General features: G+C 33.5%; 1 non-coding gene across 1 annotated transcript; it reads left to right on the forward strand.

Moving 5' to 3' along the window:
- Positions 1–289: 289 nt before the first annotated feature.
- TRNAQ-UUG (transfer RNA glutamine (anticodon UUG)) lies at positions 290–361 on the forward strand. The gene has a single exon. It is a non-coding gene; the product is annotated as a tRNA-Gln (tRNA).
- Positions 362–14,248: the final 13,887 nt, after the last annotated feature.

Here is a 14,248-nt window from a genome sequence, read left to right on the forward strand (position 1 = left end):
TTCAGTAAAAATTAAAACGTTTTGAAAATAAAATTCTTTCCCTCTGTAACGCAGACAATTAAATGTTGTATTAGTTCTGGTTGTTGTTGCCACTGTTAACACGAGTGATCTACTCAGGCATTAAAAAAATCACAAAGGCAAGCATTTTCTTTATTCACGGCCGCCTTTATCTACCTACCAAACAACAACACACAATCATCCCTACATGAATATACCCACCGACTTGCTAAATGTTTCTGTTATGTGGTCTTCATGAACAAAACATAACTTTGGCAGTCATCCACCAAGCGGTTCTATGGTGTAATGGTTAGCACTCTGGACTTTGAATCCAGCGATCCGAGTTCAAATCTCGGTAGAACCTTGAAACAGGAATAACAATGCGAAAGTATTTTTTTTTTTTTTCTATAAATTATATAAATTTTAACTCATTTAACATTTTAGATTTACATGAAAGGTACAATCGGTATAAGTAATCCATTAAAAATTTTTTGATCTGAATTCAAATCTGGTTAGAACATTGAAACAGGAATAACAGTACGAACTCATACCTATATTTCGGAATGAAAATTTTTATGCATGTTTTTATTTTATTTTTAACTAAAATAAATTTTAACTCATTCAAAGTTACAGATTTACATTAAAGTATCGGTGTACGTAAAAAAACATTAAAAATTGTGCTTTGCTTCCATTCCAATACTTTCTTTTTTGTTAGCTACGCTTATCTTCAATTGTGTGATTCACTCATTTCCAGTCTATTTTTAGCCTTTCACTCAAACCATTAACACACAATACTCACATCACTTCAAAACTAGTTATGTTAGGTATAATTATTTTTTGTATCTCAAACCTCGACTGGAAGGTTGGCATCTTCTGTAATCACGCTTCTGTGAGGTCTGATTGTAGAACGATTTGAGGCTGGGGGTTCTGTGCGACGGATTTCCTAACGTTGACGGAACGTCCGCACTAAGCTTGCCGTCAATATGGGTGCCATGGAGGAGTCCGTGGCATTCAGGTTGGCTAAGGAGGGGTGTACCGGGCCAGGGGTGAAAACCAGCAGCCAAGAGTCCCCGCGGTAAGCAGTAGTGGGATAGCGTACCGGAGTGTGGTGCCATCGTCAGCCCAGCCAATATGATGGGACTTCAATCTTTTTTTTCGAGTTTTTTAATTAATAAAAAAATATATTTTGTAAATTTTCTAAATATAATAGATGGCAGGGTTCAAATCTCACAACTATTGCTTTTCAATTTGTATAAAATACTACAAATTGTATTCGATTTTTTTCTTTGTAACTTTCATTTCGAATAAACTATTCAAATGTCGGTATATGTACCTTGAAACAGGAATAACAGTACGAATGTAATAAAAATTTGTTGCTCAATTTTTAATTAATAAATTATTTTGTATTTTTTTATTTATTTATTTTTTTATGACAGGGTTCAAATCCCACAAATGTTGTTTTGAAATATTAATGCCGGGGGTTTAAATACCAAATTTTTACTTTACTTTCTCTAACTAGCAATTGACCGATTGTTGTGCTCTTCTATATAATTTTTAACGGACAGTCGCCCTTTGGCGATCACCAAGCCTGCTAATGATACAAAATTCTTTTCTAAACATAGGCAAATTTCAACAGTATAACATATCTTCTACTTATACCTACATACATATATTTTATGGTTTTGATGGTATACGACAGTTTCCGTTCTTTGTCTTCGCTTCCATATTTTCTCTACCGCTAACATAAATCATTAAAATTCGTAAAAATGAAATATTCCATTTGACATTTTTGCCCTTCAGCCAGCCAGCCAGAAAGCCCAATAAAGGGAGCAAAGCATATCAAATGTTTTATTTGATGGATTTTGACGTGAAACAATTTTATTTAGCAGAGGTCAACAGAATAAAGCCAATAATGGAAATAAAAAAGATTTAGCTTTATGGAAAAATATTTTTGGTTGGAATTCTTGTTGGACTAAGGTAAAGAAAGGGGTTTTGGGGATAGTACGTGGAACGGAGGCGTAGACAACTCAACCTTCCAGTAATCGTAATGATATTTTGTTGGGATTTATTATGTGTTGTTACCATCAAATATGTAATCAGCCACGCCAATGAAGAAGATTTATATAGGAAAAAATCTTCTAATCTAGTTGTGTGTTTGTAATAAATTGTTAACAGATAGGCCAATAACAATAGTGACATAGGAAATGTTTGGCAATTTTCGTGGAAGGTCGGGTCATTCTTATGAATGAAGAATAAATTGAATTTTGGTTAAATTCGGTTCATTTAAAATTATAGAGAATTGAAGAGAAATATTACCTATATTTGTATGTATATATAGTGGTTTTGACTGAAAATGATGCAACCTTAAATACATAAAAAATAAGAATTACATTTATGAAATTTGAAGGGAGAGTTCAATTTTGGTTTTCGTAATTGTCGGAATATGTCTCCAAGAATTTATAAAATGGATCCAAAATTAAATTTGGTCAATTTTACCAGCTTAACATTATCCAAAATTATTTGGATCTTCGATGACCAAAACTCTTAACCCGTGCAAAATGTCAGTATTGAACTATACTGCGATCTCTTGCGGGATTATTTTAACATTACACACACTTGATATTGTGGGATCCCTATATACTAGACTGTAACTCTGTTATCTGGCCACGTACATCAACGTAATGGACACCAATGGTAAGCTCGAGAGTTGTTCTTCCAAATATAACTTACGCGGATAAAATGTGTCTTGCAGAAATAAAGATATATAGTCACTATATTAACAATTTTACCAATTTTCACACAAAAGTGTTGGTCCATTCAACCCGCTAAATATTATTTTTTTATCATATTAAATTGCAAGTTTCTTCTTTGCGGTAAACCCAAATTCTGCTTAAAATTTCTTGCCGATCAGACTGTAATTGCGATCCACAGAGCCGCTACAAAATCGGCAAAGAAATTTTTGTTTTTTTGGTCCATTTCACCTCACCCACTAAATATTTTGCGATCATCACCAATAACAATAGGGGTCTATTCTAGTGTGAATCCGACCTCAATAAAATTTTTGTGACGATTGGTCCATAATTGCAGCCTGGAGTTTGATTACAATTTTAAATTAACGTACAGATACACATCTCAAAATTGCTTTATCTCGTCGTCATATGCATTTTGGTGTGCAACATGAATTTTCGAAAAACGAAACTTATACCGTTTCCACATTGTGGTGTAGAGTAAAAATATTTTTTAAAAAAGTAATTTAAAAAAATTAAGATACAAATCTATAAATGCATCTATAAATGCACTAGAAACTACAAAATAATTTTTCGCTTAGCCTCAATAATTATATTCTTCTTCATGATGGAATCTTTTAAATAAAACGCTTGCTCGATTAATTCAATTAATTAATTAAAAGCCTGCCGTTTTATTTTGTCACCATTTTTAATTTAAATGCAAGCGTTTTTTTTTTTAAAAAATAGTGGATTTAGTATTTTTTTAAATATGTTTTTTAAAAAATGCACTAATTTTAAAAATATTACTTACTTAGCTGGCCCATTACAGAACATTTGTTCCATAGACCGAATTAAGAAATAATCTCCAATTCTCTCCGTTTTTCGCTTCGCTTTGGGATACCGCCGATTCTGTGCACCGCCATGTGGCATGTATTCATACGCCTTTTTAGCAGGTTCATCATCGCTCATTCTTATGATATGGCCTAGCCAACGCAATCGTTGCATCTCGATACGTTTAACTATATTCATGTCTTTGTATAGCTGATATAGCTCGTGGTTCATACGACGTCGATATTCACCGTCAACGCAAATCGGCCCGTAGATCTTTCGAAGAATTTTCCTCTCAAACACACCAAGCACTGCCTTATCTGCTTGCGCAAGTACCCATGCTTCGGAGCCATGCATTAGCACGGGTAATATCAGCGTTTTGTATAGTGTTATTTTTGTTTGACGAGATGTGGCTTTGTTTTTAAATTGCTTACTTAAACCATAGTAGCATCTGTTGGCCAATACAATTCATCTTCTTATTTCACAACTGATGTTGTTTGTTGTGTTTATGGCAGTGCCGAGGTAGGCGAAGTCTTTAACTACCTCAAAATTATAGGTACCAACTTCCACAGTTGGTCCGAGCTCTATGGACGCTTTGCTCGTCGACACCATTAATTTGGTCTTTTCGCCGTTTACCGCCAGACCCTCTTTCGCAGATTCTGCTTCGACCTTCCTAAAGGTATCAGTTACTTCCTTAACTGATCGTCGCATGATGTCTATGTCATCAGCATAAACAAGTAACATGTGGCTATTGGTGTAAATTGTGCCATTTCTTTTGACATTTGCATCGCATCTCGTATTACCTTTTCCAGCAAAATATTGAATAGGTCACACGAAAGGCTGTCTCCTTGTCTGAAACCTCTTTTGGTACTGAGCTGTTCGGAGAGGTTCTTTCCAATTTTAACTGAGGATCTAGTATCAGTTAAAGTCATCTTACAAAGCCGGATGAGCTTTGCGGGGATACCAAATTCAGACATTGCATGGAACACCTTTGATCGGAGGAAACTGTCGAATGCTGCTTTATAATCGACAAAAAGGTGATATGTGTCGATCTTCATCTCTTGGGTCTTCTCCAGGATTTGCCGCAGGGTAAATATCTGGTCAATGGTGGATTTGCCAGGTCTAAAGTCACATTGGTAGGGTCCAATTATTTCGTTGACCATTGGCTTTAGTCATTCGCACAATATCCCTGACACTATCTTATAGGCAATAGGGAGAAGACTTACATATGCCCCTATAGTTGGAGCATACAGCCTTATCTCCTTTCTTGTGGACGGGACACAGAATGCTCAGGTTCCAATCGTCGGGTACGCGTTCTTCATGCCAGATGGTGCTTACTAGCTGATGCATACACCTTATCAGCGCGTCGCCTCCGGTTTTGAACAGCTCGGCAGGTAAGCCTGCTGCTTTATTATTCTTCAGCCGGTTGATTGCTGTTTTTACCTCATCTTGGCCGGGCGGTATACATTCTATACCATCTTCTGGGATTGGATCGTCTTCGCTACTTACTATTGGATACCAGCAGATTGTAGAAATGTTCCTTCCATATCCTAAGCACGCTATCTGTATCTGCTACCAGATTACCTTGGTGATCTCTACAGGAGGATGTACCTGTACCAAAGCCATGTGTTAGATGTTTCACTCTTTGGTAGAATTTTCGGACTTCATTCTGGCTCCTGTACATCTCGATTTTTTCACACTCCCGCTTTTCTATTTCCCTATTTTTCTTGCGGAAAAGACGTTTCTCTTCTCTCCTTTTCTCCCGATATCTCTCTCGTTCGCTACGCGTTGCTACTGATTGTAAAGTAGCTCTATATGCCGCATTTTTCTCTTCGGTAGCAGCACGACACTCCTGGTCATACCATGAATACCTTTGTGGAGGTCTCTGGTATCCACGTATGGATTTTGCGGCTGTTTGCATGGAGTGGGCAATAATTTGCCATTGTGTTGTTATGTTATCGGGACAAGGAGTGCTCTCATTAAGCAATTGGGCTAGTTGAGTGAAATATTCTGTGGCTATCTGTTGTGTTTGCAGCCTATCGATGTACAACTTCCGCGTTGTGTCCGTTCGTGCTTTATTTGTAACGTTTAGAAGGGTATGTACCTTTGCTGCAACAAGGTAGTGGTCCGAATCAATGTTTGCGCCTCGTAACGATCGTACATCCAACACGCTCGATGAATGTCTTCCATCTATCACAACATGATCAATTTGATTACTTGTTCTTTGATCTGGAGACAGCCAGGTGTCCTTATAAATATCGAGATTATTAAATTTGGTACTGCTAACTACTATGTTTTTGCAGCTGCAAAGTCTATCAGCCTCATACCATTGTCAGATGTTTCACAGTGGAGGCCAAAGATATTCTCCTTTCCAAATTTGGCATTAACAACGCCTAGAATAATTTTAATGTCATGGGCAAGGCAACGTTCATATGTTTCTTCTAAGCGTTCGTAAAATATATCTTTGGTCTGTTCGTCCTTTTCTTCAGTGGGAGCATGAGCGCAAATAAAGCTGATGTTGAAGAATTTAGCTTTCATTCGAATTGCAGCAAGTCTTTCATTCACTGGGGTGAAGCTGGATACCAGATGTTTTAGTCTCCGACTAACTACAAATCCGCAACCAAACTCATGCTTTACGTCATGGCAGCTATAATACTGTGCGTCACCTTTAGGTGTTGTTGCGACGCCTTTCCCAATCTATCGTATTTCCTGTATGGCAGTAATATCGGCCTTGTACGTTTCAAGTACGCCTGCCAATGCGAAGACTGCACCTTCTCTATAAAGAGTGCGAACATTGCATGTGCAGATTCGCAGATCATGATCCTTAAAACGTTTGCGGGGTTCGTCAACTTTAGAGGGGTTCGTTTTTCTTTTCTTTCGTTTTTTCATAGTAGGCTGTTTTTTCTAGGGGACGGTTATTAACCCGACGCCCAAACCTAAGTTTTTAACGTTCTTATGGGTGAACGCGCGGAACATGTTAGCTCTTGAGATGAAAGAGGGACCAAGATAAATCCTGGGCTTTGCCATGTTAAAACCGGTCAGGACCGTTCCTTGGTATCTTCCATCCCCTACTATATTTTAAAAATATAGTTTTTTTTTTAAATCCAAGATTTTTAAAAAAATATATTTTATAAAAAATCCACGTTTAAAAAAAGTATAATTTTACAAAAATCCACTATTATTAAATATTTTTTAAACAATCCACGATAAAAAAAATAAAAAATATGTTAAAAAATCTGCGATTATTGGGAAAATAATCTAAAAAATCAATAATTGTTAAAAATATAGTTTTTAAAAAATCCACGATTATCAAAAATATAATTTTTTAAAAAAATCCACGATTATCAAATATATATATTTTTTAAAACTTCACGGTTATTGTAAAAAAATAGGATTATTGAAAAAATATTCTTTAAAAACTCAAGTTTTAACTTATTTTTTCTTGAATTCCCGATAGTTGATAAAATACTTTTTTTTGACAAATCCGCGGTTATTGATAAAATATTCTTAGATTTTATAAAAAATATTATTCAATAATCGTGGATATTGATAAAATATATTTTAAAAAAATCTAAGATTATTCAAAAAGTATTTTTTTAAATCCAAAATTATTGAAAAAAATATTTTTTTTTTAAATCCGCTATTATTGAAAAACTCACTATTTTTGAAAAAATATTTTTTAAAAACGATGTTTGAAAAAATATTTTTTAAAAACACGATTTTTGAAAATAAATTTTTAAAAAATATTCAACGATTTAAAAATATTTTTTAGAAAATATTTAATGATTAAAAAAAATATTTTCTTAACTAATTTACGATAATTTAAAAAATATTTTTTTTTAATTTACGATAGTTTAAAAATAATTTTTTAAAAAATTTATGATTATTGAAACAATATTTTTTTTAAATCCACGAATATTGAATAAAATTTTTTAAAAATCCACGATTATTAAAAAATGGTTTTTTCCACGATTATAAAAAAGGCGCCAGCAGAACATCCGAAGTCCAAAATTATTGAAAAAATATTTTTTTAAAAAAAAATCCATTTTTTTGAAAAAATATTTTTTTTAAAAACACGATTACTTAAAAAAATTTTAAAAATATTCAACGATTTTAAAATATTTTTTAAAAAATTTTTAATGATTAAAAAATATATGATTTTTTAAAAATATTTTCTTAAGAAAATTGCGATAATTAAAAAAAAAAATTAAAATTGACAATAGTTTAAAAAATATTTGTTAAAAAATTTAGGATTATTGAAATAATATTTTGTTTTTAAATCCGGGAATATTGAAAAAATATTTTTTTAAAAATCCACGATTATTAATAAAATAGTTTTTAAAAATTTCACGATAATAAAAAAGGCGCCACCTAAACATGTACGAAAATTCGAAAGGGTATAGTATCCTGTTTTCATAGGAAATTATTTCAGAACCTTTCAGAAATATGTACTATGATTCCGAAAGAAATGAAACAGATTTAGAAGCTTTCAAAACATCGTTTGTCATGAAAATGTCTACAAAATTAGAGGATCTCTTCCATAGTATTCATATGTCAGGTGGACCTAAATCCACCACTCCTGCATAGTGTCTGTGACACTGCCAGACACGTTGCAGATGTTCCAGTTATAGGAACATCTGACTGTTCCATCAGCTTTAGTCGTTGTCCTCTATCCAAGGTATGTCACAAAATTCTTCTATCCCACATTAATATTAGGTGTGTATTTTTACTTACTAAATGTTGTTGAAACATTTTTTTTCAGCAACTTTTCCTTTATACAACTGTCAAAATCTGCAACATTAGTAATAATTATTACTAGACATCGGATTTTGCATATTTGCATATTTTTTAATATTAAAGATACGAAGATTCTGATTGGACCAAAATTCGTTTCAAAGAAATCTAAATTCAATGGCAGGGTCATATTTCGTATTTATTTTGCATATTTGCATATTTTGCATATGCACAAAATATGCAAAAAATATGCAAAATATGCAAAAAATATGCAAAATATGCAAAAAATATGCAAAATATGCAAAAAATATGCAAAATATGCAAACAGATTTTGGCCGGAAATCGTCATAAAAGTCGAAAAATTGTCATTTAAAGTTGGAAAAACCATCAAAAATACATAACAGTGTTAGTTTACTAAGACTGTTGACCGTATAACGTCGATTTTTTCAGCAGTTTATTATGTTATTGAGACCATTTACGACAGTGTGGTATAAAAATATGGTATCGTTATACCATTTTTTATTATTAAACTATGTAAAAATATAAAATTTGATGAAATACTGAATTCGATATATTAAACCCAATGTCCCGAAAAAGGCCTTAGGGCAAAAATGGAGTCTATTTAAAAAAACAACTTTTTTCTTCCTATATTATCAAATTTTTGCGAATGAAAACGAATATATTTTACTTTTTTGAAAATTTTGCCTATTAGGGCGAAGATCTATTTTAATATGTATTAATTTTAATTCATTTCTCGTTGGAGTCGAGCTTAATGACCGATGATGTTTGCAAGTGAAAAAGGAAAGCCGAAGATTCGAACCCCCACAACCACCATTATGAGACATGTTACTTCTTTTGTAGAGACTCATCAGACATATCGGCCGTGGAATGCCATCGCCAGCCATCAAACATTTCCTTTTTTCAAATGTAATTTTGTTTTTACAAAGATGGACATTTGTGCATTCATTGTATGGCTACAATGACAAACGCTTACATTTTGTTCATACATATTTTAATTTACTTATGCCCGTAATTTCAACGTCTGGGTAAACGGGTAGGTAGCTACCTATTAGTTATCTTTACCTGCGCGTTTGGTAATTTCTCCATGCCATTTACCGACGCGTGTAAATTTTGAAATCATGTGGTAAGATTGGTGATTTTCATTCATGATTTCGAAAAATCATTGCCACTTAGAAGTGTTTTACAACTTTTAACACATTGGCAACGATTATCCAGGTAAAATCCTTGGTGTAAGTAACACGGCCGTTTTTGACTCGGTAACCTATGCGTTGAAATTATAAAATGTTGCTAACACGGGAGATATGTATCTGTGAACTCATAGATAACTACGCGTTGAAATTACGGGCATTAAGGGACTGACATAATGTGGCTTTGGAGCCATCTGGGTACAGATGACAACTTACTGATGAACTCGACTCCTTGCTATGTCGCTCACAATTTTCAAATTATTTACCATCCTTTACCCCTCCTGGTAATTGATGTTCTGTGGTAAAATTGCAGGATCTTTTTCAAGAAATTCGGAGTTAAAGTTTAATCTCTTGAACAACAATTAAGTCTCACTTGTAATTATGCCTGGTAATCTTTTTTCTAGACATTTCGGCAGCTGATTTTTGTAAGTTTGGATCGATTATTTCTGGAGAAATTTCTGTCATGCTTTGTTAAGATTTTTGTCGTCTTTTGGATTTTTACGGCGTTTTGCACTATCTGATCAAACAATGCCAGACCAATAAGTTCAGGACCAAGGTACCACATATGATTTATCATTTTGTTATTTCCTTTATCTGATATTTGTTTGTGAATGCCTTTCGTATTAAGTAAATCTTCAATGCGTTTTGGGTCTTGTTTCGGACCTACAAAATATTTCTGAATATCGTTTTCACTATTTTTTGTATTAAACTTAATCTATTATCTCTATTTCTTTCCAACCTATTGATAATGTTTACCCAATATATCCTATTTTATATCTATATAAACATTATCTTGTTCATTATACGTTTTGTAAAATCAATAACCCGGACTCTCACTTATAACACTCATGCCCGTAATTTCTAGCCCTAGGTAACCGGGTAGGTAACTACCTATTAGTTATCTTTACCTACGCGTTTGGTAATTTCTACGTGCCGTTTACCGAGGCGTGTAAATTTTGAAAACATGTGGTAACATTGGTGATTTTCATTCACGATTTCGTAAAAACATTGCCACATATAAGTGTTTTACAATTTTTAACATATTGGAAACGATCAACCAGGCAAAATCCTTGGTGTAAGTAATACGGCCGTTTTCGACCCGGTAACGTTTCCTATGGATTGAAATTATGAAATTTTGCTTACACGGGGGATATCTATGAACTCATAGATAACTACGCGTAGAAATTATGGGCATCAGTTGTTGTCGTGTGGGATACCAAATAAATAAATAAAATAGAAAAAACATTCTGGGGGCGTCCAGTCTCGAACGATTTAAACGCAAGGTGCTTCTACGGCCTCTTGTTCTTGGGAAGTGGGCTGGGCAGTAGTTTTAAAACACTCTCGCCTACTTCGAACTTGGATTTGTCAATCGCAGACTATTCTTATAGAAATCGCTTGAATATGTTTGGTTGATGTCCGGATGTGCTTACAAACTTGCAGTCAAAAATCCCTCTCAACAATTTTCTAACAAGTTTGTACGGTGGTACAGAATCTCTCGACCTAATATCTGCTCGAGTTGGTGAGACCCCATTTTTCTAGGCATTTGTACACTGCTAGTTCTTGTTTCTCCCATGAGCTACTGTCAGTTTTAGAAACACCTATGAGTTGTTCTTTACCCCCATGTGATACCAGAACAGCAACTTTTTTCTTCCCTGTTTTGAGAATATCTGGTAATAGTTTTCCATGCCAGTGCACACAAATAGCCTCATTCCTTGAAGCTGTTGCGTTTATTTTTCATGGTTTATTCTCCGCTGTTCACGGATAAAGCTTCTAGAGATCTTATATTTGTAGGGATCCTCTCCGATAGCTTCTACTGTATCCATAATTATACTAGTAACGTTCCTATACACCTTAAAGGGGTCCAGCACCAATGACAATTGCATAGTTACGATTTTCTTGAAGCCACTCTTGATTGTTTTCGGGACAGATGGTTCTTCAGATTCTACGATACGTTTAGCATCAAAATAAGACCTAGACCTGAAATATGAAAACACACAAATTTCAGAAAAAGGAAACATTAACTCCAAATTTCCAGGAGGCGCAAAGGATGGTGAACAACTTGAGAGTTGCGAACTACATAGCAGAGCGTTCTTCAAGTAGTCAGCTGTTCTCAGATAGCTCCAAAACCGCATGATGTCTGACTCTCGAATAAATTTAATTTAGAACAAAATGTAAAAGACATTTGTTTTCATTCCAAAAATTGATAAAAATGAAGAAAATGTTTTTTTAATAATCTCCATTTTCGCACAAAGGCGTACCTAGTCACGTTTTTCGGGACATTGGCTTTATTATCTCCGAATTCTATAATACCTATTTATTATCAGATTTATTATATATACTTATATTTTGTTGTTCAGCAAGAAATGTTAAGAACAGAATGGCCTTTAATTTAATGCTTAATATGGACAAAAAGCTTTAACCATTCTAGAGAAATGGGTCGCCGAAATCGCTAAATAGCCAAAAAATCGAGATTTTTATAATGTCGAGGCCCCAGTGGCACATGTTAATATATTCCAATTGTGCTCAAACTTTGACAGTCTTAAAATCTGACCGTACTAAAAACTTTATGCGGTTGCCGTCTTAAAAAATCCGACATCGATTTGTTCCCTTTGAACAATAACCAGCACCACGCTACAAATTATAACAAAAAAAATATTGAATTTTACATAGAACGTTTGATATTTTATCAAATTTTATATTTTTGCATAGTTTAATAATAAAAAATTGTATTACAATACCATACTTTTATACCCTACCCCACACTCTGTCGTAAGAGATCTCGATAACACAATAATCTGCAAAAAAATCGACGTTAAACGGCCAACTATCTTAATTTAGAACACTTTGAAGATTTTTGACGATTTTCTAACATTAATTGACAATTTTACGACTTTTATGACGATTTTCGGCCAAAAACTGTTTGCATATTTTGCATATTTTTTGCATATTCTGCATATTTTTTGCATATTTTGCATATTTTTTGCATATTTTGCATATTTTTTTGCATATTTTGCATAATTTTTGCATATTTTGCATATTTTTTGCATATTTTGCATATTTTTTGGCATATTTTTTGCATATTTTTTGCATATATTTTGCATATTTTTTGCATATTTTTTGCATGTTTTTGATATGACCCCAAATATCGAAAAATTGACCCTCAAAACGCCTAGATCCAAAATTTGAGTCCAATCGGATGAGAAATAAAAAACATGCAAAAATCCGATGTCTAATTATTACTAATAATTATTACTAATTATCAATGCCCTATGTTCTTCGTGAACGTTTTGTTTGTGTATATAACAATTGTATTAGCAAAAATTATACATAAATAAATAAAGGACATATATATATATATATATTACTAATTATCACGTAAAAAGACACAGCTATTATTTTATTTAAGCTGCAGGTTCTTTTATCTCTGCCTTTCATTTAAAAGAAAGTTTTTCATTATATTTTAGTTTTTTTTTTAAATTTTTTATTTTTTTTTTAATTTTTAATTGCTAACTTCTTTTATAAACAAATTCAAAATTAAAATAAAATATTTATATATATAATATTTTTTGGGGCTTTTCATGGTATATATTGGAGTTTTAAGGCGCATTTTCTAACCGGACGTTGCTAGAAATAAATTTTGAAACCATTTCAGAGATCCCAATGGACAAAATTTTAACTTTTGCGAGAAAAATGCATAAAAAAGTAAAAAATAACTCCTGGCTTCGACGGTGGTGGAATTTGAACCCCGGCTTCTTTATTTAAAAAAAAAAATATTAAAAAAAAATTAAAATTAATTAAAAATTGAGCAAAAGATTGAAGTCCCATCATATTGGCTGGGCTGACGATGGCACCACACTCCGGTACGCTATCCCACTACTGCTTACCGCGGGGACTCTTGGCTGCTGGTTTTCACCCCTGGCCCGGTACACCCCTCCTTAGCCAACCTGAATGCCACGGACTCCTCCATGGCACCCATATTGACGGCAAGCTTAGTGCGGACGTTCCGTCAACGTTAGGAAATCCGTCGCACAGAACCCCCAGCCTCAAATCGTTCCACAATCAGACCTCACAGAAGCGTGATTACAGAAGATGCCAACCTTCCAGTCGAAGTTGGTGATTCAAAAAATAAATACAAAACTAACGGAACGTGTTTTGAAAGTGTGTTACCCAAACACACTGTGTTGAAGCGTTTGAGTGAATGGCTAAAAATAGACAATGAATGAATGACGCACAGTTTACGAAAAGCTTGGTTGCTAACGCACAAATGAAAGTGGTTTGAGTGAAAAAAAAAACATTCATTCAAGTAGTGAGTGTTGTAAGGGGAGTGTTACAATTGTTTTAATGCTAACTTTTCAAAAATTTTTTTGAAACCAATCATGAGCATTAGGCGACTTTAATGATGGTGTAAATTTCTCTTTGTTTTTTGAACCATCAACAAATCAATGTTTATGGATTTTTTATTAAATAATTTTATTATTTTAGATTATTAATGATTTTAGATGACATTCATTTTTAAAATATGTTGAAACATAGACTAATGAACATACAGACGACGGATTACTCAATTTTTCAGCGGTAAAGTAACTCAACTCCGAAAACTCAAAAAAGTGCGAAGACGATTTTTGGGGATAATGACACTATTTTCTTGGATATTTAATTTACAGATATTCTAAAGACAGAATAACGTTAACATCATAAGGGTATACATACATACATATTTAAGTACTTTCCTTCGAAATGTTTAATTTTTTTCTT

The sequence above is a fragment of the Musca autumnalis genome, unplaced genomic scaffold, assembly GCF_047663935.1.
Source record: "Musca autumnalis isolate F117 unplaced genomic scaffold, ASM4766393v1 scaffold_2, whole genome shotgun sequence".
NCBI lineage: Eukaryota > Metazoa > Arthropoda > Insecta > Diptera > Muscidae > Musca > Musca autumnalis.